Genomic DNA, 17,803 nt, shown 5'->3' on the forward strand with positions numbered 1-17,803 from the left:
ACGAGGGACTTGAGCATGGCCTCCTACTGGATTGATACCTTGGTTCTCAAAAACTGAGGGAAATACTTACGCTACTCTGCTGCATCATCCTTTCCTCTTCGGGGAAATCCAACGCAAGCTCAAGAGGTAGCACCCGACCTACACTACAAAAAAAATACACTTCCGTGATGATACGTGTTTGTCACAGTAGGTCGCGTTTTTTTTCATGCATGTACATCCATGACAAATTTATGACAGAATCAAGATAGTCATACCTATCATGTCGTAGAAGTGTTCCATGACATTACCAAAATTATCATCATGGAAGTGTCCACTTCGATGACGATAAATCGCGCGTCACAGAAGTGCTTTCATCAAGGGTGACCGACACGTGGCATCCACCGTAACGGAACGCCGTTAAGCTATCGGGTCGGGTTTTGGATCCGATAACCCGTTAACAGCCCCAACCAATGGGGATTTCCACGTGTAAAATCATCATTGGCTAGAGGAAACACGTGTCGGCTCATCGTTGGGACAGATTTCATCCACTCATTGGACGGAAGGCGCCTATGATACATCGACACGTGGCACGGCCCAACAGAGGCCCATTCCTGTGAAAAGGCCGGCCCGTTTGACTTGGTCAAAAGGTGGCGGGCTGGCCCATGGAATGCCTGTTAACGGCCTGTTCGCATATAGCCCATTTACAGCCCGCTAACCCAAGGCCTGTTACGCCCTATCCGAATTAGGCCCAGTAGCGTCATCTGGGCCATCCAATATGATTCCAGCCTGTTTTCACTTCAGGCGCATGTATGGCCCATGACGTCTTTCCGCCCATGCGAGGCCCTATGTAACTGTTGGCCTATTAACGGCCCGTGGTGAAACTGGCCCGTAATGAACAGTGTATCTCTTTACACCCGTTAACGGCCCGTGGTGAAACTGGCCCGTAATGAACTGTGTATCACTTTATACCCATTAACGGCCCGTTATTCCGTTGGGCTGTTTCCAGCCCATGTTATCTTTCGGCCTTCTCAGAGCCCATTTATTCTTGGGCTCATTTCCAGCATTCGTTTACTTACGGCCTGTTACAGTCATTTTCTGCTAGTGGGCCAAATTCAGCCCGTGGTTACAGTCGGCCCGTTTGTGGTCCGTTAATACGTTGGGCCGTTTTCATAGCGTCATCAAATACGGCCTATTAACGATGGCCCATTATGGTCGGCCCATGAACGGACGATTCCAACTCTAGCCCATTTACGGCCATAATGCGGTCTGGTTGGCCCATGTTTGGCCAATCGATCATACGGCCCGTATAAGGCCCATTGATGATACGACCCGTAGAAGGCCCATTGTTTCTACGGCCCGTAGAAGGCCCACTGTTTCTACGGCCAGTAGGAGGCCAAGTGTCACTACAGTAAATATTAGCCAATGGTTATTGTGGCCTAGTTTTAAAAAATAGGTTATTGCAGCCACTAGCTAACCGCGGAAAAAGAACTGCAATAACTACAAGCAAACAAACAAACAAGCCAACAAGGAAATAAATAAGCAAGCCACTAACGCTAGGCTATCACAACTATTACACATATTACATCCACTGGGCATCAAAGTTCGCCACCAGTGCAAATATAGGGAACAAAGCAACATATCATATACACTGGTTATCAAAGTTGGCAACCAGCGCAAATAAACGCCGCAGCAAAACAAATCCAGAATTGAAACCTCTTCAGAAGATCTCAAGAAACAATATCCTAGGTACCCATAATGCTGGCAAGATGCTTAGCAAGCTTATTAACTTTCTCTTGTTTGGCGCTTAAATCCTCCAGCGCTTGCTGTTGCACCAGAAAATATGCATCTGAGTTCTGCAGGGACTTCCTCAGTCCTTCAGCTTCCTATCGCAGCACATCTGATCGATGTCTTTCAACTTGAAGTTGAGACTCAAGAAGACAAATTGATTCAGGCAGCGAGTTTGAAGAGCTTGTGCCAGCAGTAGTGGCCAGTACCTCGAAAACTACATCAAGACAGGACTTTTGGGTTCCCTCACTGTCATCAAGATAGTTTTATCAGCTTTCTTGGTGACCAAGAGGGATGTCTCACTATCTTGAACCTTATCTGCATTACTTCCTTTACCATTGGATAACGCGGTACTGTTCTCCAATATTTTGTCCGCATTCTAAAAGAGAAACAAGCAGACACATCACATGTTTACCATGTTGTATATGAAACTCATTTTGGTAAGTGAGTTCAGTAGTAAAGTGGACAGGATAACAGCATGAAACAAACATATATCTATGTACCATGGTCACTTTATGGTCTATATCATTCTAGTTTTTGTTGCCAAATCAAGATAGAGACACATTTCAAATAATATTTTTTCAAGACAAAGCAGAATAGACAGAATATAAGTGTGGGTAACTATAGAGCAATAACAACACTTGTAATGTGCATGACATGAGAACATAACTGTTTATTCAATTGAAACTAAAATCAACATAGAGCAGGTTACAACAGCAAACCAGTTAAAGAAACAGGTTTAAAACATACCTGCTGCGCCATTGGAGTTTCAATTCCATCCTTCAAATTTGAAAATAGTTGGTATGAGTAAATACAGTAATGCAAGAGCAAAGGAGTATGAACCATAGCTACAGAACCTGACCTGAGAACAAATCTTCTTCTCCTTCAAGCGTTGAGTTGGGATTCGGAGTGGTGGTCCTCGTGCTTTGGGCACTGCAGTTCCCTTACTAACTGCTTGTGTTTGGGTGCTCTGTGGTGGAGACGGTGCTGTGTCAATTGGAACTGGGTTACTATCTGTCGGGGTTGGGGTTAGAAGGGGTGTAGGTGGTTCTCTGTTCAACTGGGTAGGGGTACAATCTGCGAGAGTCTGGGTTATGTGTGGTGGATCTAGTCCTTGGGCAAGTAGAACCGTGGTTCTATCTGCATCAACTGGTAGCACTATCTTTTCTGAAGACCGTGTTGTTACTCCTTTAGATACTACCATCACACTCTCCAATTCAAATGGCTGATAAACAAGAAAAGTAATTGAAAGTATAGACATTGTATGATAGACAGGTGCAATGGATAGTGGGGAATAAAAGAGGGCATGAAATAATTCATATTTATGTTGTCTAACCAAACAGGATAGCATGACACAATTTCACATATATGATGGCTAACTAAACAGGATAGCATGAGACAATTTCACATTATGATGGCTAACTAAAAAAGATGGAAAGACATAGTTCAAAATATGAGACTATGTAAACAGGATGACATGACATAACTATATAATGTGTTTATTAAATAGGTTGGCATGCCATAATTCACATACATTCACGGATAGAATGCCATAATTCAAAATATGATGATTGTAAACACTAAACAGGATGAGATGATATAACTATATGATGTCTTTATTAAATGGGTTGCCATGCCATAATTCAGATAGATGATGTGTATGTACTATGTAAACATGATGGCATGATATAATTCAAATATATGATTTATATAGTAAGAAAGTAAGCAGATGGCAATCCATATATGATGTAAAAACTAAGCAATGCAAGACAACATGCATGACATGGGTAATATAACCCTGCCAAGTTTGAGCATAGACCTCAGGGATGAAATAGGACTGGTCATCAGTCTCTGAATCCTCCTCTAAGGAGCTCTCTGTAACCAGCAAGATGTCTGCTTCAGTAGGTAGCATTGTCTGCTCTGAATACCTTGTTTTCACTCCAGATACTTCCATCACCGCTTCAAATGGCTGATGCACAGGAAGAGTAGTTGAATATACAAATGTTGTCGACAAATGGAACACGCAATACAAAAAATAATAGCATGATATAATTCACATACATGATGATTGGCTAAACAGCATGGCATTGCATAATTCACATATATAATGCCTTTGCAACAAGATAACATTGTATATTTCACATATATAATGTCTTACAACAAGATGGCAATGCATAATTCACATATATGGTAATTAGACACTGAACAGGTGGCATTCACACAAAGCATGTCTAAACTAATCAAATGACATAGCAATGCGAGACACCATATGCATGATATGAGCAACATAACCCTGCCAAGTTAGAGCATACACCTCGTGGAGGGGGGGATAGGACTGGTCATCTGTCTCTGAATCCTCCTCTGAGGAGCTATCCGTAACCACCGAGATATGCGCTTCGTTAGATAGCATAGTCTGCTCTGAAGACCTTGTTTTCACTCCATAATTTGCCATCACCGTGTCAAATGGCTTGAGGGAGTCCTGGATTAGGGGGTGTTCGGGTAGCCGGACTATACCTTCAGCCGGACTCCTGGACTATGAAGATACAAGATTGAAGACTTCGTCCCGTGTCCGGATGGGACTTTCCTTGGCGTGGAAGGCAAGCTTGGCGATGCAGATATTCAAGATCTCCTACCATTGTAACCGACTCTGTGTAACCCTAACCCTATCCGGTGTCTATATAAACCGGAGGGTTGTAGTACGTAGGCAATCAACTCCATATACAACAATCATACCATAGGCTAGCTTCTAGGGTTTAGCCTCCTTGATCTCGTGCTAGATCTACTCTTGTACTACCCATATCATCAATATTAATCAAGCAGGACGTAGGGTTTTACCTCCATCAAGAGGGCCCGAACCTGGGTAAAAAATCGTGTTCCCTGCCTCCTATTACCATCCGGCCTAGACGAACAGTTCGCGACCCACTACCCGAGATCCGCCGGTTTTGACACCGACATTGGTGCTTTCATTGAGAGTTCCTCTGTGTCGTCGCCTTTAGGCCCGATGGCTCCTTTGATCATCAACAACGATGTGGTCCAGGGTGAGACTTTGCTCCCCGGACAGATCTTCGTCTTCGGCGGCTTCGCTCTGCGGGCCGATTCGCTCGGCCACCTGGAGCAGATTGAAAGCTACGCCCCTGGCCATCAAGTCAGGTTTGGAAGCTTAAACTACATGGCTGACATCCGCGGAGACTTAATCTTCGACGGGCTCGAGCCACGGCCAAGCGCGCCGCACTATCTCGAGGGGCATGATCTAGCTCTGCCCCCGGACAGTGTCCTGGAGGCCGCACACGCATCAGTTCCAACCCCTAACTCGGAGCCTATTGCGCCAATCGAGGATGAGCGGTTGGATGTCAACTCGAGGGCTGCGATCCCAAAAGCGATCGAGCCAAACGCTAGCCCCGCACTCTGCACGACCCGTGACTCAGAGGATCCGGAATCCTCCCCGGACTCCGAACCCCCCGCGCCCCTGCCAATCGAATCCGATTGGGTGCCGATAATGGAGTTCACTGCCGCAAACATCTTTCAGCACTCGCCTTTTGGCGACATCCTGAATTCTCTTAAGTCTCTCTCTTTATCAGGAGAGCCCTGGCCGGACTACGGTCAGCGAAGGTGGGATACGGACGATGAGGAAATTCAAAGCCCACCCACCACCCACTTTGTAGCCACTCTCGACGATCTAACCGACATGCTTGACTTCAGCTCCGAAGACATCGACGGCATGGATGACGATGTAGGAGACGAACAGGAACCAGCACCTGTAGGGCGCTCGAAGGCCACCTCGTCATATGACATATATATGGTGGATACTCCAAAAGATGGAGATGGCGATGGAACAGTGGGGGACGACGCCCCCAAGAAACAGCCAAAGCGCCGGCGTCAGCGGCGCCGCTCTAAATCCCGCCAAAGCAAAAACGGTGATTCTGGCACGGGAGGTAATACTACCTCGGATAGCGCCGAAGAACACCCACCTCAGCAAGATTCGGCACGGGAAGATGGAGAAGCCAGCCCTCATGAGAGAGCGGCAGACCGAGAGGTCGAGGATGATAACTATACGCCTCCCTCCGAAGACGAGGCAAGCCTCGATGATGACGAATTCGTCATACCATCAGACCCTGCCGAACAAGAGTGTTTTAAACACAGGCTTTTAGCCACGGCAAGCAGCCTCAAGAAAAAGCAGCAACAGCTTAGAGCTGCCCAAGATTTGCTAGCTGACAGATGGACGGAAGTCCTTGCGGCCGAAGAGTATGAACTCGAACGCCCCTCCAAGAGTTACCCGAAGCGCAGGCCGCTACCCCGATCAGAGGAGGAAGCACCTACATCACCAGCGCATGACATGGCAGACCGGCCACCTCGCGGCCGCGACAGAGAGGCCTCTCGGCCCTCCACCCAAGCCATGCCCCGACGCCGCTCAACTAAGGCACGGGAAAATGCGCCCGACCTGCGAGACATACTGGAGGATAAGGCAAGACAAACAAGATCGATCTACGGATCGCGCAGGTGGCCTACGGCATGTGACAATGAACTTCACTCCGGATACAACAAATCCGGCCGGGCCGAACACAATAGACCTAGCTCTTCCGAGCTGCGTCGTGATATAGCCCAGTACAGAGGCGCCGCACACCCGCTATGCTTCACGAATGAAGTAATGGATCATAAAATCCCAGAGGGTTTCAAACCCGTAAACATCGAATCATACGATGGCACAACAGATCCGGCGGTATGGATCGAGGATTATCTCCTTCACATCCACATGGCATGGTATCATCATAATAGTTGCGGGAGAAAGTCTTCACTTTTTCTTCGCTTGTGTCATTTTCTTATTGCGCCGTAACCATGGATAATCTTCATTGTTTATCAGGATGCTTGGGTCAGCCTTGACATTGAAGGGAGGAATTTCATGAAACTTTTCATAATCTTCAGACATGTCTGTCTTGCCGTCCACTCCCAGGATGTCCCTTTTTCCTGAAAGAACTATGTGGCGCTTTGGCTCATCGTATGATGTATTCACTTCCTTATCTTTTCTTTTTCTCGGTTTGGTAGACAAGTCCTTCACATAGATAACCTGTGCCACATCATTGGCTAGGACGAACGGTTCGTCAGTGTACCCAAGATTTTTCAGATCCACTGTTGTCATTCCGTACTGTGGGTCTACCTGTACCCCACCGCCTAACAGATTGACCCATTTGCACTTAAACAAAGGGACCTTAAAATCAGGTCCGTAGTCAAGTTCCCATATGTCCACTATGTAACCATAATATGTGTCCTTTCCGCTCTCGGTTGCTGCATCAAAGCGGACACCGCTGTTTTGGTTGGTGCTCTTTTGATCTTGGGCGATCGTGTAAAATGTATTCCCATTTATCTCGTATCCTTTGTAAGTCAATACAGTCAAAGATGGTCCCCTGGACAACAAGTACAACTCATCACAAACAGTGTTGTCACCTGTGAGACGTGTTTCCAACCAACTGCTGAAAGTCCTAATGTGTTCACATGTAATCCAGTCGTCGCACTGCTCCGGGTGTTTGGAGCGCAGACTGTTCTTGTGTTCATCAACATATGGGGTCACCAAGGTAGAGTTCTGTAGAACTGTGTAGTGTGCTTGAGACCAAGAATATCCGTCCCTGCATATTATTGAGTCTCTTCCAAGAGTGCCTTTTCCAGTCAGTCTCCCCTCATACCGCGATTTGGGGAGACCTATCTTGTTAAGGCCAGGAATGAAGTCAACACAAAACCCGATAACATCCTCTGTTTGATGGCCCATGGAGATGCTTCCTTCTGGCCTAGCACGGTTACAGACATATTTCTTTAGGACTCCCATGAACCTCTCAAAGGGGAACATATTGTGTAGAAATATGGGCCCCAGGATGACAATCTCGTCGACTAGATGAACTAGGACGTGCGTCATGATATTGAAGAAGGATGGTGGGAACACCAGCTCGAAACTGACAAGACATTGCACCACATCACTCCTTAGCCTTGGTACGATTTCTGGATCGATCACCTTTTGAGAGATTGCATTGAGGAATGCACATAGCTTCACAATGGCTAATCGGACGTTTTCCGGTTGAAGCCCCCTCGATGCAACCGGAAACAGTTGCGTCATAATCACGTGGCAGTCATGAGACTTAAGGTTCTGAAACTTTTTCTCTGGCATATTTATTATTCCCTTTATATTCGACAAGAAGCCAGTCGTGACCTTCATACTGAGTAGGCATTCAAAGAAGATTTCTTTCTCTTCTTTCGTAAGAGCGTAGCTGGCAGGACCTTTATACTGCTTCGGGGGCATGCCGTATTTTTCGTGCAAACGTTGCAGGTCCTCTCGTGCCTCAGGTGTATCTTTTGTCTTCGCATACACGCCCAAGAAGCCTAGCAGGTTCACGCAAAGGTTCTTCGTCACGTGCATCACGTCGATTGAGGAGCGGACCTCTAGGTCTTTCCAGTAGGGTAGGTCCCAAAATATAGATTTCTTCTTCCACATGGGTGCGTGTCCCTCAGCGTCATTCGGAACAGCTAGTCCACCGGGACCCTTTCCAAAGATTACGTAGTGTAAATCATTGACCATAGCAAGCACGTGATCACTGGTGCGCATGGAGGGCTTCTTCCGGTGATCTGCCTCGCCATTGAAATGCTTGCCTTTCTTTCACCATTGATGGTTGGTCGAAAGAAATCGACGATGGCCCAGGTACACATTCTTCCTGCATTTGTCCAGGTATATACTTTTAGTGTCATCTAAACAGTGCGTGCATGCGTGGTATCCTTTGTTTGTCTGTCCTGAAAGGTTACTGAGAGCAGGCCAATCGTTGATGGTCACGAACAGCAACGCCTTAAGGTTAAATTCCTCCTGTCTGTGCTCATCCCACGTACGTACACCGTTTCCATTCCACAGCTGTAAAAGTTCTTCAACTAATGGCCTTAGGTACACATCAATTTCGTTGCCGGGTTGCTTAGGGCCTTGGATGAGAACTAGAATCATAATGAACTTCCGCTTCATGCACATCCAAGGAGGAAGGTTATACATACATAGAGTCACGGGCCAGGTGATGTGATTGCTGCTCTGCTCCCCGAAAGGATTAATGCCACCACGCTTAAAGCAAACCATACATTCCTTGGGTCCTTTGCAAACTCATCCTAGTACTTTCTCTCGATTTTTCTCCACTGCGACCCGTGAGCGGGTGCTCTCAACTTCCCATCTTTCTTTCAGTTCTCACTATGCCATCGCATCAACTTGGCACGCTCTTCGTTTCTGAACAGACGTTTCAACCGTGGTATTATAGGAGCATACCACATCACCTTCGCAGGAACCCTCTTCCTGAGGGGCTCGCCGTCAACATCACCAGGGTCATCTCGTCTGATCTTATACCGCAACGCACCGCATATCGGGATGCGTTCAGATCCTTGTATGCACCGCGGTAGAGGATGCAGTCATTAGGGCATGCATGTATCTTCTCCACCTCCAATCCTAGAGGGCATACGACCTTCTTTGCTGCGTATGTACTGTCGGGCAATTCGTTATCCTTTGGAAGCGTCTTCTTCAATATTTTCAGTAGCTTCTCAAATCCTTTGTTAGACACAGCATTCTCTGCCTTCCACTGCAGCAATTCCAGTACGGTACCGAGCTTTGTGTTGCCATCTTCGCAATTCGGGTATAACCCTTTTTTGTGATCCTCTAACATGCGATCGAACTTCAGCTTCTCCTTTTGACTAATGCATTGCGTCCTTGCATCGACAATGACCCGGCGGAGATCATCATCATCGGGCACATCGTCTGGTTCCTCTTGATCTTCAGCAGCTTCACCCGTGGCAGCATCATTGGGCACATCGTCTGGTTCCTCTTGATCTTCACCAGCTCCCCCCGTTGCAGCATCACTGTATTCAGGGGGCACATAGTTGTCATCGTACTCTTCTTCTTCGCCGTATTCCATCATAACCCCTATTTCTACGTGCCTCGTCCAAACATTATAGTGTGGCATGAAACCCTTGTAAAGCAGGTGGGAGTGAAGGATTTTCCGGTTAGAGTAAGACCTCGTATTCCCACATTCAGTGCATGGACAACACATAAAACCATTCTGCTTGTTTGCCTCAGCCGCATAGAGAAACTCATGCACGCCCTTAATGTACTCGCGGGTGTGTCTGTCACCGTACATCCATTGCCGGTTCATCTGCGTGCATTATATATAATTAAGTGTCCAAATTAATAGAAGTTCATCATCACATTAAAACCAAAGTGCATACATAGTTCTCATCTAACAACATATAGCTCTCCAAAGCATCTAATTAATTAAACCATACATTGAAACTATGTAAAACATTTCAATGCGAAAACAAATGCGATCATAATCGCAACCAAGGTAACAATTGATCCAACGGCATAATGATACCAAGCCTCGGTATGAATGGCATATTTTCTAATCTTTCTAATCTTCAAGTGCATTGCATCCATCTTGATCTTGTGATCATCGACGACATCCGCAACATGCAACTCCAATATCATCTTCTCCTCCTCAATTTTTTTTATTTTTTCCTTCAACAAATTGTTTTCTTCTTCAACTAAATTTAACCTCTCGACAATAGGGTCGGTTGGCATTTCCGATTCACATACATCCTAGATAAATAAAATCTATGTCACGTTGGTCGGCATAATTTTCATAAACAATAAATGAACCAATACTTATAAAGATAATATACATACCAAATCCGAATCATAGACAGGACGAGGGCCGACGGGGGCGGATACCAAAACCATCGCACTATATAAGATGCAATAATAAATGTAAGAAAATGATACAAGTATCTATCTAAACATACACGTAAGAATATTTTTCCTTTCAGAAAGAAGATAAGAACAAGAGGCTCACCACGGTGGTGTCGGTGATGAGATCGGCGCGGGTGATCGACGGCGGTGAAGACAGGGACGGGGCGTGACGGACCGCTAAATCTAGACAAATCTCAAGGAAAATGGAGCTTGGAGGTCGAGCTTCGGGAGGAGAAAGCTTAAGTAGTGTGGCTCGGGCATTCCATCGAACACCTCATGTGCATAGGAGGTGAGCTAGAGCACCACAAAGCCCTCTCCCCCTCGGCCAGAAAAAACAGAGCACTGTGCTCTGCTCTTGCGCGAGGGGGTATATATAGGCACCTCATTGGTCCCGGTTGATGACATGAACCGGGACTAAAGGGAAGCCTTTGGTCCCGGTTCAAGACACCAACCGGGACCAATGGTGGTGGGCCAGGAGCGAGGCCCATTGGTCCCGGTTCGTCCCACCAACCGGGACCAAAAGGTCCAGACGAACCGGGACCAATGGCCCACGTGGCCCGGCCGGCCCCCTGGGCTCACGAACCGGGACCAATGCCCACATTGGTCCCGGTTCTAGACTGAACCAGGACTAATGGGCTGAGCCGGCCTGGACCATAGCCCTGTTTTCTACTAGTGTCCTATTCCACATATAAGTGCTATATCCATGGCTCAAGCTCATGTATTGCGTGAAGATCGAAAAAGTTTTGAAAATGTTAAAGTATGAAACAATTGCTTGGCTTGTCATCGGGGTTGTGCATGATTTAAATACTTTGTGTGGTGAAGATAGAGCATAGCCAGACTATATGATTTTGTAGGGATAACTTTCTTTGGCCATGTTATTTTGAGAAGACATAATTGCTTTGTTAGTATGCTTGAAGTATTATTATTTTTTATGTCAATATAAACTTTTGTCTTGAATCTTTCGAATCTGAATATTCATACCACAATTAAGAAGATTTGCATTGAAATTATGCCAAGTAGCACTCCGCATCAAAAATTCTCTTTTTATCATTTACCTATTCGAGGACGAGCAGGAATTAAGCTTGGGGATGCCTGATACGTCTCCAACGTATCTATAATTTTTGATTGCTCCATGCTATATTATCTACTGTTTTGGACTATATTGGGCTTTATTTTCCACTTTTATATTATTTTTGGGACTAACCTATTAACCGTAGGCCCAGCCCAGAATTGCTGTTTTTTGCCTATTTTAGTGTTTCGAAGAAACGGAATATCAAACAGAGTCCAAACAGAATGAAACTCTCGGGAACGTGATTTTCTCACCGAATATGACCCAGGAGACTTGGACCCTACGCCAAGGAAGCTTCGAGGTGGGCACGAGGTAGGGTGGCGCGCCCTACCCCCCCAGGCGCGCCCCCCACCCTCATGGGGCCCATGAAGCTCCACTGACGTACTTCTTCCTCCTATATATACCTACGTACCCCCAAACGATCAGGGACAGAGCCAAAAACCTAATTCCACTGCCGCAACTTTCTGTATCCACGAGATCCCATCTTGGGGCCTGTTCCGGAGCTCCGCCGGAGAGGGCCGTCATCACGGAGGGCTTCTACATCATCATAGCCTCTCCGATGAAGTGTGAGTAGTTTACCTCAGACCTTCGGGTCCATAGTTAGTAGCTAGATGGCTTCCTCTCTCTTTTGGATCTCAATACAATGTTCTTCCCCTCTCTTGTGGAGATCTATTCGATGTAATCTTCTTTTTGCGGTGTGTTTGTTGAGACCGATGAATTGTGGGTTTATGATCAAGTCTATCTATGAATAATATTTGAATCTTCTCTGAATTCTTTTATGTATGATTGGTTATCTTTGCAAGTCCCTTCGAATTATCCGTTTGGTTTGGCCAACTAGATTGGTAGTTCTTGCCATGGGAGAAGTGCTTAGCTTTGGGTTCGATCTTGCGGTGTCCTTTCCCAGTGACAGAAGGGGCATCAAGGCACGTATTGTATCGTTGCCATTGAGGATAACAAGATGGGGTTTATTTCATATTGCATGAATTTATCTCTCTACATCATGTCATCTTGCTTAAGGCTTTACTCTGTTTTTAACTTAATACTCTAGATGCATGCTGGATAGCGGTCGATGAGTGGAGTAATAGTAGTAGATGCAGGCAGGAGTCGGTCTACTTGTCTCGGACGTGATGCCTATATACATGATCATACCTAGATATTCTCATAACTATGCTCAATTCTGTCAATTGCTCAACAGTAAGTTTTTCACCCACCGTAGAATACTTATGCTCTTGAGAAAAGCCACTAGTGAAACCTATGGCCCCCGGGTCTATTCTCATCATATCAGTATCCATCACTTTAATCTTGCTTTGCTTTTTTACTTTGCCTTTAACTTTTCACTTTGCATCTCTATATCAAAAATACCAAAAATATTATCTATCATCTCTATCAGATCTCACTCTCGTAAGTGACCGTGAAGGGATTGACAACCCCTAATCACGTTGGTTGCGAGGAGCTATTGTTTTTGTGTAGGTATGAGGGACTTGAGCATGGCCTCCTACTGGATTGATACCTTGGTTCTCAAAAACTGAGGGAAATACTTACGCTACTCTGCTGCATCATCCTTTCCTCTTCGGGGAAATCCAACGCAAGCTCAAGAGGTAGCACCCGACCTACACTACAAGAAAATACACTTCCGTGATGATACGTGTTTGTCACAGTAGGTCGCGTTTTTTGTCATGCATGTACATCCATGACAAATTTATGACAGAATCAAGATAGTCATACCTATCCTGTCGTAGAAGTTTTCCTTGACATTACCAAAATTATCATCACGGAAGTGTCCACTTCGATGACGATAAATCGCGCGTCATAGAAGTGCTTTCATCAAGGGTGACCGACACGTGGCATCCACCGTAACGGAACGCCGTTAAGCTATCGGGTCGGGTTTTGGATCTGATAACCCGTTAACAGCCCCGACCAATGGGGATTTCCACGTGTAAAATCATCATTGGCTGGAGGAAACACGTGTCGGCTCATCGTTGGGACAGATTTCATCCACTCATTGGACGGAAGGCGCCTATGATACGTCGACACGTGGCACGGCCCAACAGAGGCCCATTCCTGTGAAAAGGCCGGCCCGTTTGACTTGGTCAAAAGGTGGCGGGCTGGCCCATGGAATGCCTGTTAACGGCCTGTTCGCATATAGCCCATTTACAGCCCGCTAACCCAAGGCCTGTTACGCCCTATCCGAATTAGGCCCAGTAGCGTCATCTGGTCCATCCAATATGATTCCAGCCTGTTTTCAATTCTGGCGCATGTATGGCCCATGACGTGTTTCCGCCCATATGAGGCCCTATGTAACTGTTGGCCTATTAACGGCCCGTGGTGAAACTGGCCCGTAATGAACAGTGTATCACTTTACACCCGTTAACGGCCCGTGGTGAAACTGGCCCGTAATGAACTGTGTATCACTTTATACCCATTAACGGCCCGTTATTCCGTTGGGCTGTTTCCAGCCCATGTTATCTTTCGGCCTTCTCAGAGCCCATTTATTCTTGGGCTCATTTCCAGCATTCGTTTACTTACGGCCTGTTACAGTCATTTTCTGCTAGTGGGCCAAATTCAGCCCGTGGTTACAGTCAGCCCGTTTGTGGTCAGTTAATACGTTGGGCCGTTTTCATAGCGTCATCAAATACGGCCTATTAACGATGGCCCATTATGGTCGGCCCATGAACGGACGATTCCAACTCTAGCCCATTTACGGCCATAATGCGGTCTGGTTGGCCCATGTTTGGCCAATCGATCATACGGCCCGTATAAGGCCCATTGATGATACGACCCGCAGAAGGCCCATTGTTTCTACGGCCCGTAGAAGGCCCACTGTTTCTACGGCCAGTAGGAGGCCAAGTGTCACTACAGTAAATATTAGCCCATGGTTATTGTGGCCTAGTTTTAAAAAATAGGTTATTGCAGCCACTAGCTAACCGCGGAAAAAGAACTGCAATAACTACAAGCAAACAAACAAACAAGCCAACAAGGAAATAAATAAGCAAGCCACTAACGCTAGGCTATCACAACTATTACACATATTACATCCACTGGGCATCAAAGTTCGCCACCAGTGCAAATATAGGGAACAAAGCAACATATCATATACACTGGTTATCAAAGTTGGCAACCAGCGCAAATAAACGCCGCAGCAAAACAAATCCAGAATTGAAACCTCTTCAGAAGATCTCAAGAAACAATATCCTAGGTACCCATAATGCTGGCAAGATGCTTAGCAAGCTTATTAACTTTCTCTTGTTTGGCGCTTAAATCCTCCAGCGCTTGCTGTTGCACCAGAAAATATGCATCTGAGTTCTGCAGGGACTTCCTCAGTCCTTCAGCTTCCTATCGCAGCACATCTGATCGATGTCTTTCAACTTGAAGTTGAGACTCAAGAAGACAAATTGATTCAGGCAGCGAGTTTGAAGAGCTTGTGCCAGCAGTAGTGGCCAGTACCTCGAAAACTACATCAAGACAGGACTTTTGGGTTCCCTCACTGTCATCAAGATAGTTTTATCAGCTTTCTTGGTGACCAAGAGGGATGTCTCACTATCTTGAACCTTATCTGCATTACTTCCTTTACCATTGGATAACGCGGTACTGTTCTCCAATATTTTGTCCGCATTCTAAAAGAGAAACAAGCAGACACATCACATGTTTACCATGTTGTATATGAAACTCATTTTGGTAAGTGAGTTCAGTAGTAAAGTGGACAGGATAACAGCATGAAACAAACATATATCTATGTACCATGGTCACTTTATGGTCTATATCATTCTAGTTTTTGTTGCCAAATCAAGATAGAGACACATTTCAAATAATATTTTTTCAAGACAAAGCAGAATAGACAGAATATAAGTGTGGGTAACTATAGAGCAATAACAACACTTGTAATGTGCATGACATGAGAACATAACTGTTTATTCAATTGAAACTAAAATCAACATAGAGCAGGTTACAACAGCAAACCAGTTAAAGAAACAGGTTTAAAACATACCTGCTGCGCCATTGGAGTTTCAATTCCATCCTTCAAATTTGAAAATAGTTGGTATGAGTAAATACAGTAATGCAAGAGCAAAGGAGTATGAACCATAGCTACAGAACCTGACCTGAGAACAAATCTTCTTCTCCTTCAAGCGTTGAGTTGGGATTCGGAGTGGTGGTCCTCGTGCTTTGGGCACTGCAGTTCCCTTACTAACTGCTTGTGTTTGGGTGCTCTGTGGTGGAGACGGTGCTGTGTCAATTGGAACTGGGTTACTATCTGTCGGGGTTGGGGTTAGAAGGGGTGTAGGTGGTTCTCTGTTCAACTGGGTAGGGGTACAATCTGCGAGAGTCTGGGTTATGTGTGGTGGATCTAGTCCTTGGGCAAGTAGAACCGTGGTTCTATCTGCATCAACTGGTAGCACTATCTTTTCTGAAGACCGTGTTGTTACTCCTTTAGATACTACCATCACACTCTCCAATTCAAATGGCTGATAAACAAGAAAAGTAATTGAAAGTATAGACATTGTATGATAGACAGGTGTAATGGATAGTGGGGAATAAAAGAGGGCATGAAATAATTCATATTTATGTTGTCTAACCAAACAGGATAGCATGACACAATTTCACATATATGATGGCTAACTAAACAGGATAGCATGACACAATTTCACATTATGATGGCTAACTAAAAAGATGGAAAGACATAGTTCAAAATATGAGACTATGTAAACAGGATGACATGACATAACTATATAATGTGTTTATTAAATAGGTTGGCATGCCATAATTCACATACATTCACGGATAGAATGCCATAATTCAAAATATGATGATTGTAAACACTAAACAGGATGAGATGATATAACTATATGATGTCTTTATTAAATGGGTTGCCATGCCATAATTCAGATAGATGATGTGTATGTACTATGTAAACATGATGGCATGATATAATTCAAATATATGATTTATATAGTAAGAAAGTAAGCAGATGGCAATCCATATATGATGTAAAAACTAAGCAATGCAAGACAACATGCATGACATGGGTAATATAACCCTGCCAAGTTTGAGCATAGACCTCAGGGATGAAATAGGACTGGTCATCAGTCTCTGAATCCTCCTCTAAGGAGCTCTCTGTAACCAGCAAGATGTCTGCTTCAGTAGGTAGCATTGTCTGCTCTGAATACCTTGTTTTCACTCCAGATACTTCCATCACCGCTTCAAATGGCTGATGCACAGGAAGAGTAGTTGAATATACAAATGTTGTCGACAAATGGAACACGCAATACAAAAAATGATAGCATGATATAATTCACATACATGATGATTGGCTAAACAGCATGGCATTGCATAATTCACATATATAATGCCTTTGCAACAAGATAACATTGTATAATTCACATATATAATGTCTTACAACAAGATGGCAATGCATAATTCACATATATGGTAATTAGACACTGAACATGTGGCATTCACACAAAGCATGTTTAAACTAATCAAATGACATAGCAATGCGAGACACCATACGCACGATATGAGCAACATAACCCTGCCAAGTTAGAGCATACACCTCGCGGAGGGGGGGATAGGACTGGTCATCTGTCTCTGAATCCTCCTTTGAGGAGCTATCCGTAACCAACGAGATATGTGCTTCGTTAGATAGCATAGTCTGCTCTGAAGACCTTGTTTTCACTCCATAATTTTCCATCACCGTGTCAAATGGCTTGAGGGAGTCCTGGATTAGGGGGTGTTCGGGAAGCTGGACTATACCTTCAGCCGGACTCCTAGACTATGAAGATACAAGATTGAAGACTTCGTCCCGTGTCCGGATGGGACTTTCCTTGGCGTGGAAGGCAAGCTTGGCGATGCAGATATTCAAGATCTCCTACCATTGTAACTGACTCTGTGTAACCCTAACCCTATCCGGTGTCTATATAAACCGGAGGGTTGTAGTCCGTAGGCAATCAACTCCATATACAACAATCATACCATAGGCTAGCTTCTAGGGTTTAGCCTCCTTGATCTCGTGGTAGATCTACTCTTGTACTACCCATATCATCAATATTAATCAAGCAGGACGTAGGGTTTTACCTCCATCAAGAGGGCCCGAAACTGGGTAAAACATCGTGTTCCCTGCCTCCTGTTACCATCCGGCCTAGACGCATAGTTCACGACCCACTACCCGAGATCCGCCGGTTTTGACACCGACATTGGTGCTTTCATTGAGAGTTCCTCTGTGTCGT

Source organism: Triticum urartu, chromosome 4A (assembly GCF_056163025.1).
Source record: "Triticum urartu cultivar PI428250 chromosome 4A, HENAU_Tu73, whole genome shotgun sequence".
Lineage (NCBI taxonomy): Eukaryota > Viridiplantae > Streptophyta > Magnoliopsida > Poales > Poaceae > Triticum > Triticum urartu.